This window comes from Cryptomeria japonica, chromosome 9 (genome assembly GCF_030272615.1).
Source record: "Cryptomeria japonica chromosome 9, Sugi_1.0, whole genome shotgun sequence".
NCBI lineage: Eukaryota > Viridiplantae > Streptophyta > Pinopsida > Cupressales > Cupressaceae > Cryptomeria > Cryptomeria japonica.
The window spans coordinates 507,492,336-507,506,851 of NC_081413.1; positions in this window are offsets into that span (position 1 = coordinate 507,492,336).

Consider the following 14,516-nt stretch of genomic DNA (forward strand, 5'->3'; position numbering starts at 1 on the left):
TTTCAGCTATACAATATTATGGACATGAAGTTCACTGAGGGGGAGCACTAGTTTGAATAGAAGAAAATATATAATGATTACAAAGATGGAGATTGCCCATGCATAGACCTAGAGATGAGAGGGGTAATCTAGTGCAATTTCAACCTAATGAGAATTTTCCATTCTATGTCAATTTATTCACTAAATATTATAAATTCATTGTTTATGCAACATCATGTCAAGTATTGAGTTGCGAGGCACGCACAAACACACAATTTGCCCACATGGTTTTGGATGCAGATATTTAGAGCCTTGGAGCTCATCCCTTTGATTATGCCAATTTTGTGGCTGAGAAGATTCAGACTTGTTGATATTCAGAAGAAGGACGATGAGATTAATTTCAAACACTAATCTCTCTTGATGCACATTTTTTTATTTCAGGGTTAGGAATAGGGATTATGGAGAGAGCCCTTGAGGGTTCAAACTTATGATCAAAATGAAAACTGACATTGTGTGCAGAAGTGGACTACTGTATGGGACAAGAAATGTGAGAGAAATAACTACATTGTATTTGAGGAGTTATTTGTTAAGCCATTATGTTTATTGTTTGGATATCATTATAATTATAGCTTAGCTCCCAAGATTCAAAGGTTCCTAAGGCCCAAGGATTTTGATCCACAAGAAAAGATAAATCACAATTGGGGTGACTGGTATTGTATGAGGGATTGTAATAGGATTAGAGTGTTTGGATTTGAAGGAGCACCTTATATACTGCCCAAAACTGTGCCAGATAAGGTGGCTTATCTTGAGATCATAAGATAGATGAATCAATCTGATTACATGGATTTTATTTTACATCATAAGAAATCATTCTTGCCTAGTACTCTATGTTTTAGAGATTTTACAACTCACTCTTCTCATGAATATGCACTTATTGCCGTCAAATTAAAATATTATAATTTATCTCACACATATCCAAGGAGTTTCTTTAATTGTAAAGGTGTCATTACCATGTTTAGGTCCACTCAAAAGTTGGGGGCTTACCCTCACAAATATTGGGTTGGTGATGATTTGTTTAAGATTTTATCAGAGGAAGAGACAATGAAAAGGATTGGCATCTACAACATGATCATGGCAACAAAAAAGTGGAAAGTAGGACACTTCCAGGGATATATGGGTGCTTTTGCTGAAATTGAGGACCCTAGAAGGAGGGTTGAAATGATGATGCAACATGAGCTTGAACTTGTAAGGGATGTGCCACCTTTTCTATTCACTAGAATTGGAGGGCCTCCATTTGAGCCATAAATAGTGGATGTACAAGCTTAGGCAGTAACTCTCGTTGCTCATATATCCCCTCAAATAACCCACAAACAATGTTTTCAATTGATTTGAGTAGATTAGAGGAAGGAGAGAGTATTGGGGAACATGAATATGAACAAGTTATACCACCCATTATGCAAGAATATGAGCCCCCTTATGAGAGGGAAAAAATAGAAATTGAACCTGTTGATGAATTATCTGATGACATTAGGCAACTGACTTCAAATAAATTTCTTTGATGATAATTTTATTAGTTCTCATGAATTCAAGGATTTTTTGATTGAGCATAGAGGAAAGGAAATTGTTGAAAGAGAGAATGACATCAATCCTAAAATGAAAAACCAATTGAGTCAAGAACTCTCTCACATAATAGAAGAAGAAATGAAGGATATGATTCCAGAAAAGGGGAGGGCATTTTTGCAGGAAGTTGGAGTGATGATTATGATTGGCTGGGACATTAGTTCAACAATTGTATTTGATACTTTCAGAATGAGCAAGAAAATGGATGTAAGTTTGAGTGTAGAGTTTGCTGGTAAAATTTACACAGGGTCTGGTATAATCTTGACAATCACATATTGTGTACATGAGCTCTGTATCCACCTAGTAGAAAGCCATTATTAGTTGAGGTCCCAAGTCAAATTTATGGACAACTTGTTGTACATAGCCTTGAAGATATAGATCTTATTGAAGCAACTGATTTGACAATTAATTTAGCCCATTTCACCAAAGATCACATCTTAAAGTTGGTTAAGGAGAAGCAAATATTGAACACAAAAAATGAAGAATTGAGAAAGGAAAATTATGCTTTAAGGGATAAATTAGTCTAGTCAATGTCTTCATACCAGGATTTAGGTGAACATGACCAAACTCTTCTCTAAGGACAAGAAGACGAGGCTTACTGGAGATACAAGGCATAAAAGGCACAAGATACAACAGTTAAATACTGAATTCAAGACCACCAAGTTCAATTTAGCTTCTCCATTGCTAAAGGATAGATTTGGTAAAATGGTGCCACATATTGTGATGTCATGGTCTATCCATGTAAGGACTTACAAGGCCCTTGAGGAGCATAAAAGGCTGCAAGATAAGATTGAATCAGAAAAGGAGAGGATGAAATCACAGGGTCCTATAAATAGTAGTGTTTTTTATGAAATCAATAATTGGATTGAAAAACATGAATGGTATCATAAGACGCTTTTAGATAAACTTAATGCCTTTGATAAGATGCAAATTTTTTTTATTCCTTCTTTCTTCAATGACCAAGGTGGAATTAAGGAGAAAGAAGAATGGAATAATGAAGTTGCCCAACTACTACCCAATGCTTTGAATCTCATGAACAATGAAGATAAATTTATTGATAGTATGGACAACCAGTTGGAGATGATGATCTCTTTGGAACATGCAATGAGGATTGTCAATGATGGTACAGTCACCCACATTTCCCAAGAATACACAAATTTTTTATCTTAGTTGAATTTGTTCTTATTAAGGATAGTTGAACCACTAATAAAGCAACATCAATAATGTTTTGATTTTAGTTTTTCTTTTGTGAGTGGGAGATTTTGATATGAACAGTTCTCCAGTTTTCAATTTTTGAATTTGCACCAACAGGGCATGAAGTTGGTGATAGGGTAGCAAAAGAACTTCAACTTATCTTTCAGATACTTCAGATAGACACCTTTCCAGATCGAGTAGGTCACAGGTGGTCTATGGAGCCATCAATGAAATTGAATGCAGTTGATGGCAAAGAGGATATTGTCAAGTGCCCTTGTTAGAAGTTTTCTCAACCATTTCCTTTTTCTTGTTATTCAATCATCAGTTATGTCCACCTGGCTGCAGAAAAGACACGTCCTCTCCATACCCTTGCTTTAAAATCTGGTCTGATTTGATCTTTTTCTTTCAGTTGCAGTTTCTTCAAGTAGTTCACAAGTTTTAAGGCCTTGCTGGAGCATTTTGCCAATAATTAAAGGGAATATTTTATGTTGTTTCATTTTGCCTGGAGCTTCTGTTACCGCATCATTTATTCTTCATGCCGAGAATGGGTCATATTTTCCTTTTGTATGTTGGAGTCCTAGTTCATACCATATTACCTTGGTTCAAGTCCTTAAATGCAGCCTCAAGTCCTTTCCCTAGTCATTTTCATTCAAGTTCGGACAATTCATTGTACTTCTTGAACGCATCAAACCATTCTGAACTAGGTTCAAGATGTTCATTTAGGTTCAATAGGTTCCGAAGTGTTCAGAAAAGGTTCTTCGTACTAACATTTTCTCTAAGTTTTTGCAGCAGCTCTTTAATAAAGTTTTTTTTGTTCGGTGATATAACATTTGTGCTGAACTTGTTGAACTAAGTTCAAAGGGTTCAAATATGTTCAACGTGTTCAATACGGGAAAGTGGTCAATAGTTTGACGTGGCGTACATCTTGAACTACTTGAACACTCAAGAAGTTGGTTCAAGATGTTCACACGGGTTCAATGCTGGTGGGTCCCGCGGTTTCTAATGTTTCCAGAAGTGCATTTATTGCTAAATACGGAGAGGCAGAACCATATTGTAAAGTGATGTCGTTCTTTGGTTTTTTTGAAGTAAGTGAACATTTTGGGAATTGGCAGTTTCTTAAAGTACGCCACCATGCATTCAATGCATGCGTGCGGGGGTCTAATCTATCAATTTGCCGTGTTCAGAATGAAATTGTGAAATCATTGCATTTAATGTGTTTGTATTATTACCTTTCTTTATAAGGTATGAAAATCATTTGTGTTCTGCGTTTGCTCTTGCTGTTGGATTTGTGTTTATATTGTCCCTGGATAGGAGTTTTTCTTGCCGCTAGCCGTCGTCCGATTATACAGCTGTGAAGGTAAGGAAATCAAGTCGGCTTAGCCTAGACGCAGACCTAGCCCAACTCTAGATTTTAGTACCCCTCAGCATACTCGATCACGTAGTGTCACCCAGAAGAGGATGGACCAGGTCAAGGATATGGGAGCCAAAGATGCCATGCTTGAAGCTCAGATCGTTGAAATTGAAGATTTGGATGGTGAAGTTGCTTGTGCTCTAGACTCCCAAACGGTGACTGTGGCTATGACGCCACCCCCAAAGATGATTGAAGGAACTTCTCATTCTGCTGTGACTCCTAAATGGTTAAAAACCTCGGTGAACAAGAAAAGGAGCTCTCTTCCTGTGACCATTCCAATTCAGGAGATGGTTGCCAAGTACTCTGAGAAGAATCCAAAGCCAAAGAGGTTCAAGACCACCGCGCACCTAAACAATGATGAGGAAACTGGTAAATGGACGGCGGAAATTGCTTCTTATAAACCGAAGGATGAGAACAAAGAGGTCGGTTCTGATGATTTTGAAATAACAAAAGTAGAGTTGGGAAAGATGAGTAGGGATACAGATAACCATTTTTTTTCAAGTGTTAGCGAAGAAGATGCTTACCTGGTCAGAGAAGGATGGACGGGAGAAAAGAGAACTTAAAAGACATATAAGTGTTTTGGCTCAGTTCATCGATAGCATCGGTTGCCTTGGAGCAATGCCAATATCCCATGCCACTGAGAGTTTTGACCCAACTTCTCCTGAAAACAAGAAGTTGATGGATCAAGTTCAACGGGCTAAGAGCATCGCTGAAGCGGTTGAAAAATGGATTGAACAAGTAATCAAAGATGGTGAAAAATACATTATCGACTCCCGGAAGTTGTGTGATGAGGTACAGGGCCTGATTTCCGAAATCCAAAATTAGCTTGTACCATGGGAGAAAGAAGAGCACAAATGGCAAAATGTCCTGCTTCTGTTTACCAAAATCGAAGAGTACAGAACTACCAGATTTCTAACATAACATTCAATTAAGCTGGTATCTGATGAATGCCAACTTTTTGTGCTTAAGAAAAATATCATGTGGCGGGTGCTCACCTTTCAGTTGGTAATTATGGATGCGAAAACCTCCGTCTATGAACTCCAGGATTTGCAAAGCAGTATTGTCAAAGATAATAAAGTGGTTAATCCCGATCATGACCGGGAACTAGGAATCTGCAACGCAAGTACACAGGAAGCAGTCAAGTTGTTCCAGTTGAACATGGAGAAGATCAGAGTTAGGAGTATTTTCACGCCGAAGGATATAACCAAAGTGGCTAGGATTGAATCTATGGTTTTCATTGGAAATGATCAGCTACCGAAGCACTCAGAGAAAATGGTGCAACACAGGTGGAATAAAGAGGTGGCAAAGGTGAAGCTTAATGCAATGAAAGTCCCAAGCCAATCAATGATCCAAGAACTCACGGCTGCTCATGACGCTCGCGAAGATGGAGAAGAGGGTGATGATGAGATATAACATAATGCATTCGCTTTGGGCTTGTTTTCTTTATTTTTAAAAAACAAAACATTTTTCATAGTTATGCAAAAACTTCGAGACAACTGTCCCAAAATACTTTCTGTTGGTTTCATAACTATTTTATCGGGGAGTGGTCGCATTTTCAGGGAGACCCCCCCCGTTTAGACTATAAATTAAGTAGAACCGATGGTAGACCAAGGAGATTTTTTTTTAGTAACTGATTTAAAAAAAAAATGGAACGTGTGTTTGTTTTTGTATTTTCTTATTCCTAATCAAAGGGGGAATCAGATGGTTGAAATCTGTGGTGGGAAAAAGATTAGTAGATGTATCATTATGTCTTTGATTACATAAAGATATATATATGAAATCTGGTGATATTGTTTTTGGGGAGAAGAAAGATCTGTGTATTTTGAATCCGAATAGATAACATGTCTTTGCATATGTTCATCCGATCAAGAAATAGTATTTGATTATTTCATTTCAATTTTTCATTATTCCTCTGATGTTCTTTCCTTTGAATGTGTTGTTTACTCTGGAAAAGATTCATGTTTGTGGGTGCATTCATTTTCTCTGAATCCGTTCGTCTTTATTTGGAAGAAGTATATTGAACTTTGTTTCAGTTACTGTAATTACATACTTTGAAAATTAAGAAGATAGTTTCCATTATTTATGAGATATGAGGAAAGTTATAGCCTTTCATCCAAGAATGATATAGGTGGCCTTATACACTTTCTGGTTAAAAGCTTTCATTTGGATATAAATATAAAAACAAAAACATACTTTATGGAAAATCTAGATAGGGAGCTGTACTTAGGCAAAAATTCAGAGGGAGGTGATTGAACAAACGCTGACCCAACTATTCAGTGAACCATTTGTTCTTAAAAGAAGGTAACAAAGTCCTAAAATTAATCATTTAAATGCAAAGAACAAAATCTATTCACTAACAGATTTTTGGTGACTCTGCTGGGAAGCGAAACAAAGAGAAAACCAAATTTTTTTCAATAGACCAGTATGTCATAAACGTGAGCCCATAATAAGCAAAAGTGTTTGGAGTGCAGGAAGATTGTTGAGATTGAGTCTTGATTGAAGTAACCTGGTTTAATCATCCTGGATTCTCGTCCATATACTAGAGCACAAAGGAAAGAAGGAGTAATTGATAACTGTTTTGAAGAATTGCAAAATCTGTCATTTGTCCCAAGTTTTACTCCTAGAAGGAAGGCCAAAAGCAGACCTTCATCTCCTGACAGAGTTACTCCTATATCTTCTTCTTCCCCTTGGCAAGCACTAACACTTACTGGAATTCAAGCTCCACCTCTTGTAACCATTCATCCAGTATTCATTATGGCTCAACCCTGGGGTGTGGCTGTTGGACCTCTTGTTCTCACAGCCCATAATCCGCTACCAAAAGGAGCAAAGGATGTTTTACCCAAATATAAAGGTGACGAAAAAGTTTCAGTTGAAGAGCATTTGAACTCTTTTAATGTAGCAATGGGAATCCTAGCAATTCAATATGAGGACGTGGCTGTTAGGCTATTTGCCCAAACCCTCACTGAAGGGGCAGCAGAATGGCTTAGCCAGTTGCAAGTAGGATCCATAACTGATTGGCAAACGATGAAAACTACTTTTGAAAAAAGATTCCAAAGTGCTGATGATGAACACACGCTACTGGCTCAACTCACACAGATGAAGAAGGAAATTCATGAGCCGATGAGGGATTATGTAGCAAGATATAATAAGATTATTCACAAAATTCCTCAAGCCAAGAGACCAACTGCAGATAATTAGCGATGTTTCTTCGTAAATTCCATGCCACCTGATGTAGGATTTCACCTCAGAAGAAGTAGGCCGACCGACCTAGAAACTGCACAAAATGAGGCTATAGAGCTTGAAGATGATTTGATAACAGCTGGCAAATGGAGGAAGGATGTACAAATTCCTCAAGGACAATCTCAGGCTTCTACGTCCCCTACTGATCCAGTTGCTCAACGGCTTGTCAATGATATGATTGCTCTAAAGAGGCAAATACCTAAGCCTGGAAACTCTTATCCACAACCTTACCAAGATATAAGCAGGAGAACCTCAAATCAATATAACTATGGACGACCGTTGCAACTTCCTGTAGCTCCACAAAGATTACAAATAGAGGCACCTCCTGACAAAGGTGTCATGTGTTCATTTCATCTTACCACTGATCATGATGGGGTTTCATGTCCCGATATGATAAGACACGTTCAGATGCAAAACACAAAGGATGAATTAGGAGAGTTCACTGAAGCAGAAAGAATTCAAGAGGCACCTGGCGACTCTCGAACATTCTACCTCGAATATGAGTCAGATTCAGAAAAGGGTAGTAACATTTTGGCAACTCTTGAAGGTTCTTCATGTGCGATCCTAACAAGGAATCAACTCACCTCTCAACCTTCTTCCTTTGTGAACCCTTCTAGAAACAATTTCAAAAGCAAAGATCTCCCAGGTAATAGTTTTTCAAAGGTTCCCGAGGTTAAGATTTTGCAAAGGAACCATGAAGATCATAAGAGCTCTTCCTCTTCTTCCTCCTTTGATATCATTGAATTCTGTAAGGCCTCAATCGTTCAACTACGTACCACTGAGTACTTAAAGCTTAACCCAAAAGAGTTGGATAAACTGGTCAAATACGTTAAAGGGGATTCCTTTTCAGAGTCTCAAGTACACGGGTGTATGGAAAATAGTGATTTAGTTGCTACCGAAGGGTCTTCATCTATCCCCTGCTCATTAGCTAATCTGGTAGATCCCTGTGCTTTTCATGACACAAGGTCTAGGCATGAGGTCGAGATTCCGAAACCTGAACCTTTCTATATTTCCCTTCTCCTAAATGGCCAAAAGTTAAGTAATTGCATAATTGACTCAAGGGCTTCAGACAATATAATGCCTTCTTCTGTGGCTAAATCTTTAGGTTTAACCCTTACTAAAACGTTTGGAAGATGCTTTTTAATTGATGGAAAATAGATTCATCTTATTGGTCAGGTAAAGGACGTCCAGGCAGTGCTGGCAGCATGCCCAAACAAAAGAGTAAGATTAACTATACTGGTCACTGATATTCCAGCGAGTTACAAAATGCTTCTGAGTAGGACATTTTGCAAGGATCTCAGAGGCGAAATCAAAATGGACTGGTCTGAAGCCGTTATTCCCCTTGGAAACTAGAAAATCAAGCTTGAACCTGAACCCAAGAATAAGTATACTGTATTTCCCTCAGATAACCCGAAAGCCCAGATTTTGTTTCAGGAGTGTGAGTTTGGAAACTATCTTGTCCTTGCACCTGGTGAAAAGAAAACGGATAAGACAGCTGATGAACTTGGTGGACTATGGCAGATGGAGTTTGATGGAAGCTGTGCTAACTCCGATTTTGGAGCAGGGGTGGTTTTGCTGTCACCAACTGGTAATATTTTCCCCTTTTCCTTCAAGTTGGATTTTAAAAACACTAATAATACTGCTGAATATGAGGCACTATTATTGGGATTAAGTGAGGCTAAATGTAAAGGAATTAAGTTGCTTAAAGTCAAAGGTGATGTAGAGTTAATTGTTAGGCAGGTGAGGAATGTTTATACGGTTAAGAATGACAGGTTGAGGCATTACAGGAATAGAGTTTGGGATGAGATAGAATTCTTTGACGCCTTCTCGATTGAAGCAATTCCGAGGGAACAAAATAGTAGGGCAGATTCATTGGCCATGTCTGCCTCACTTTTATTACCACATCCGGATTTTAAAGCTAACTCATATAGGATCGAAATGATCTATAGGCCCAGTGTTCCCGATAATGTAGATCATTGGCAGGTTTTTGATGCAGATGCACAGATAAAAGATTTCCTAGAATGTGCTCAATCATTTTCTCAGTCATATTTTGAAGGCTCTGAGAGTGTTTGCAAAGAGTTCAGTCGAGACCCAGAGGTAGATCCTACAAATAGCTTTATTCAGCTCAAAGGTAACAAAATTCCTAGGGGGTTAGTGACTCTGGAGAGATTTTTCACCAGAGATGATGCATTCATAGGTAATAAAGTTCCCAAGGATGATGGGAAAGGAAAATGCGAGAAAATAAACTTGGGAGATGAAGCTAATCCAAAAGAAGTGACAATCGGCCGGTGTTGTTCTCCAGAGGAAAAGAGAACACTTGGTACACTGCTTAAGGAGTATATTGATGTTTTTGCTTGGTCTTATGATGATCTGAAGGAGTTTAGAAATGGACATTTTCAACATCAGATTCCGCTGAAGCCAGGCGTCTCTCCTTTTAGGCAAAGATTAAGGAACTTTAATCCCATCATGGCGGATGCAATTTCTAAAGAAGTTGAGAAAATGCTTAAGGCCCAAATCATATATCCAATTCACCATTCCACCTGGGTAGCTAACATTGTACCCGTAAGAAAGAAAAATGGGGAAATTCGTATCTGTGTTGATTTTTGAATTTTGAATCAAGCAAGCCTGAAGGACAACTATGCCTTACCAAATATGGATCACATATTACAGACAGTGTCTCGGTCGGAGATGATGTCGATGTTGGATGGTTTTTCTGGTTATAACCAGATATCTGTAGCAGAACATGAGTAGCACAAGACAACATTCATCACTCCATGGGGAACATTCGCATACAACCGCATGCCTTTTGGTTTAATAAATGCCGGAGCCACTTTTCAAAGGGCTATGGATTCCTCTTTCAAGGATTTTCGAGATAGAATAATTGTAGTTTATCTGGATGACCTCACGGTGTTTTCAAAAAAAAGGACAGATCATTTTCGGGATTTGAGTGCAGTATTACAGCGTTGTCGTGAACACGGGATTTCTCTGAATCCTAAGAAATCATTTTTTTGCGTCACTGAGGGCAAATTGTTAGGACATATTGTCTCAAAAGAGGGAGTCAAGATTGATCCCGATAGGGCTAATGCAATTCAACGTCTCAGTTTACCCTCTAGCTGGACTGGAGTAAGATCGTTCTTTGGTCAAGTGAATTTCTTGAGGAGATTTGTTCCAGAATTTGCTGAGACCACAAAACACATTGTTGGTTTGCTAAGTGAGCAACATCCTTTCAAGTGGACCGAAGAAGCCAAAAATGCTTTCGAGAAAATTAAAGGATCAGTTGCAAATGCGCCCACTCTTGTTAACCCAGATTTCATGAAGGATTTTATTCTGTATTGTTATGCATCAGACCATACTATGTCTAGAATTCTGTTGCAGTTGGATGAACATGGGGCTGAAATGCCTATAGCGTTCATGAGTACTCTGCTCAAGAAGCATGAGCTCAAATATTCACCTATGGAGAAACAGGCATATGCTGTTGTAAAAGCCGTGAAACAGTTTCGATATTATATCCTGCATTCTCACTCTGTGGTTTTTGTTCCAGATTCAGTCGTGAAGAGCATTTTGACTCAACAGGAGGTTGGACTATATAAGCAAGCAACATGGGTGATGAAAATTCAAGAGTATGACTTAGATATTCGCCCTACGAAGATAATTAAAGGGCAGGGCTTATGCAAGTTGATAGCGGAAAATGAGGTGGAAACTGAAGCGGAGTTACCATTAACTCTTTTTGTTGGATTGCAGGATACTTGGTTCTCTGATGTGGCCTACTATTTAACTTATGGTAGTTGCCCAAATCATCTGTCGGCTAAAGAACAGAGGAATTTAAAATTAAAAGCTACAAAGTATGTAATTTGGCAAGATGTTCTATACAAAAAGGGGTTAGATGGAACATACCTAAGGTGTGTAGATAAACCTCAACAACAAAAGCTCCTGGAAGCTTATCATGGAGACGTTTGTGGTGGACACTTTTCATCATCTGTTACTGCATTCAAAATTCTAAGAAATTGTTTTTATTGGCCCGACATGTTTCGGGATGCCTATATTCATGTAAAAGAATGCGAAAAATGTCAATTGTTTTCTAGGAAGCCACATTTAGCAGCACTGCCTCTAAGGCCTGTAGTGATGGATGAACCTTTCACACAGTGGGGCATTGATTTCATAGGCCCAATAAACCCTCATTCCAGTGTGGGTCACATGTATATTTTGACAGCTACTGACTACTTTACAAAGTGGGTAGAAGCCATTCCCACCAAAAAGGCCAACTCGGAGATTGTGTGTAGTTTTCTCATGGATTACATCCTAGTTCGTTTTGGGGTACCCCAAAAAATTGTGACAGATAATGTGTCATATTTCTCCTCTGAAGAGTTGACCGTGTTTTGCTATGATCATCAAATTTCACTCTCACATTCTTCTGATTATTTTCCACAGGGCAATGGTTTGGCCGAATCTAGCAACAAGAATTTGATAGTCATCATGAAGAAGCTAGTTGATGAGAATGCTAGGAATTGGCATAAGAAGTTATATGAGGCTTTATGGGCGGACAAGACCACACCCAAGAGGGCTATTGAGATGGCACCTTTTGAGCTTGTGTATGGTGTATGAGCGAAACTTTCTTTGCCACTGGAGTTATCAGCAACCAAGCTGCAAACAGTAGTGGAAGATTCCTTCTTTCAAAATGCTTTGGAGAAAAGAATCATGTATCTGACAAAGCTAGAAGAAGAGAGATAATTGCTGGTGGATAGGATTTCAGAACATCAGAGCCAAGTAAAGAGGATTTTTGACATGCGAGCTCGACCAAGAGGTTTCCTAGTAGGAGATGAGGTGCTACTATGGGACAAAAGGAAAGAGTCCAAAGGTGCTCACGACAAGTTTGATTCATTGTGGAAAGGTCCTTTTAGAATTTGTGAAGTAGTAGGACAAAATGCATTCAGACTCAGCTATGCTGATGGAACTATCATGCCTTATACCTACAATGGGCAAGATCTCAAGCTCTATAAATTGTAAGTCCAGTGTTTGAATCACTTGTACATAGTAGTCTAGGTATTTTTGGTTGTGCTCTTAACCCTTTCCCCGTTGTTTTATGTTTTGCGAAACTAGAGTCTGTGAGTTCTTTGCATTTTCCTTTGAAAAATACAATCCCCAGTCAGAGCCAATGTTACCGCGTCATTTATTCTTCATGCCGAGAATGGGTCATATTTTCCTTTTGTATGTTGGAGTCCTAGTTCATACCATATTACCTTGGTTCAAGTCCTTAAATGCGGCCTCAAGTCCTTTCCCTAGTCATTTTCATTCAAGTTCGGACAATTCATTGTACTTCTTGAACGCATCGAACCGTTCTGAACTAGGTTCAAGTTGTTCATTTAGGTTCAATAGGTTCCGAAGTGTTCAGAAAAGGTTCTTCGTACTAACATTTTCTCTAAGTTTTTGCAGCAGCTCTTTAATAAAGTTTTTTTTGTTCGGTGATATAACATTTGTGTTGAACTTGTTGAACTAAGTTCAAAGGGTTCAAATATGTTCAGCGTGTTCAATATGGCAAAGTGGTCAATAGTTTGACGTGGCGTACATCTTGAACTACTTGAACACTCAAGAAGTTGGTTCAAGATGTTCACACGGGTTCAATGCTGGTGGGTCCCGCGGTTTCTAATGTTTCCAGAAGTACATTTATTGCTAAATACAGAGAGGTAGAACCATATTGTAAAGTGATGTCATTCTTTGGTTTTTTCGAAGTAAGTGAACATTTCGGGAACTGGCAGTTTCTTAAAGTATGCCGCCATGCATTCAATGCATGCGTGCGGGGGTCTAATCTATCAATTTGTCGCGTTCGGAATGAAATTGTGAAATCATTGCATTTAATGTGTCTGTATTATTACCTTTCTTTATAAGGTATGAAAATCATTTATGTTCTGCGTTTTCTCTTGCTGTTGGATTTGTGTTTATATTGTCCCTGGATAGGAGTTTTTCTTGCCGCTAGCCGTCGTCCGATTATACAGCTGTGAAGGTAAGGAAATCAAGTCGGCTCAGCCTAGACGCAGACCTAGCCCAACTCTAGATTTCAGTACCCCTCGACATACTCGATCACGTAGTGTCGCCCAGAAGAGGATGGACCAGGTCAAGGATATGGGAGCCAAAGATGCCGTGCTTGAAGCTCAGATCTTTGAAATTGAAGATTTGGATGGTGAAGTTGCTTGTGCTCTAGACTCCCAAACGGTGACTGTGGCTATGATGCCACCCCCAAAGATGATTGAAGGAACTTCTCATTCTGCTGCGACTCCTAAATGGTTAACAACCTCAGTGAACAAGAAAAGGAGCTCTCTTCCTGTGACCATTCCAATTCAGGAGATGGTTGCCAAGTACTCTGAGAAGAATCCAAAGCCAAAGAGGTTCAAGACCACCACACACCTAAACAATGATGAGGAAACTGGTAAATGGACGGCGGAAATTGCTTCTTATAAACCGAAGGATGAGAACAAAGAGGCCGATTCTGATGATTCCGAAATAACAAAAGTAGAGTTGGGAAAGATGAGCAAGGATACAGATAACCATTTTTTTTCAAGTGTCAGCGAAGAAAATGCTTACCCGGTCAGAGAAGGATGGACGGGAGAAAAGAGAACTTAAAAGACATATAAGTGTTTTGGCTCAGTTCATCGATAGCATCGGTTGCCTTGGAGCAATGCCAATATCCCATGCCACTGAGAGTTTTGACCCAACTTCTCCTGAAAACAAGAAGTTGATGGATCAAGTTCAACGGGCTAAGAGCATCGCTGAAGTGGTTGAAAAATGGATTGAACAAGTAATCAAAGATGGTGAAAAATACATTATCGACTCCCAGAAGTTGTGTGATGAGGTACAGGGCCTGATTTCCAAAATCCAAAATTAGCTTGTACCATGGGAGAAAGAAGAGCACAAATGGCAAAATGTCCTGCCTCTATTTACCAAAATCGAAGAGTACGGAACTACCAGATTTCTAACAGAACATTCAATTAAGCTGGTATTTGATGAATGCCAACTTTTCGTGCTTAAGAAAACTATCATGTGGCGGGTGCTCACCTTTTAGTTGGTAATTACGGATGCG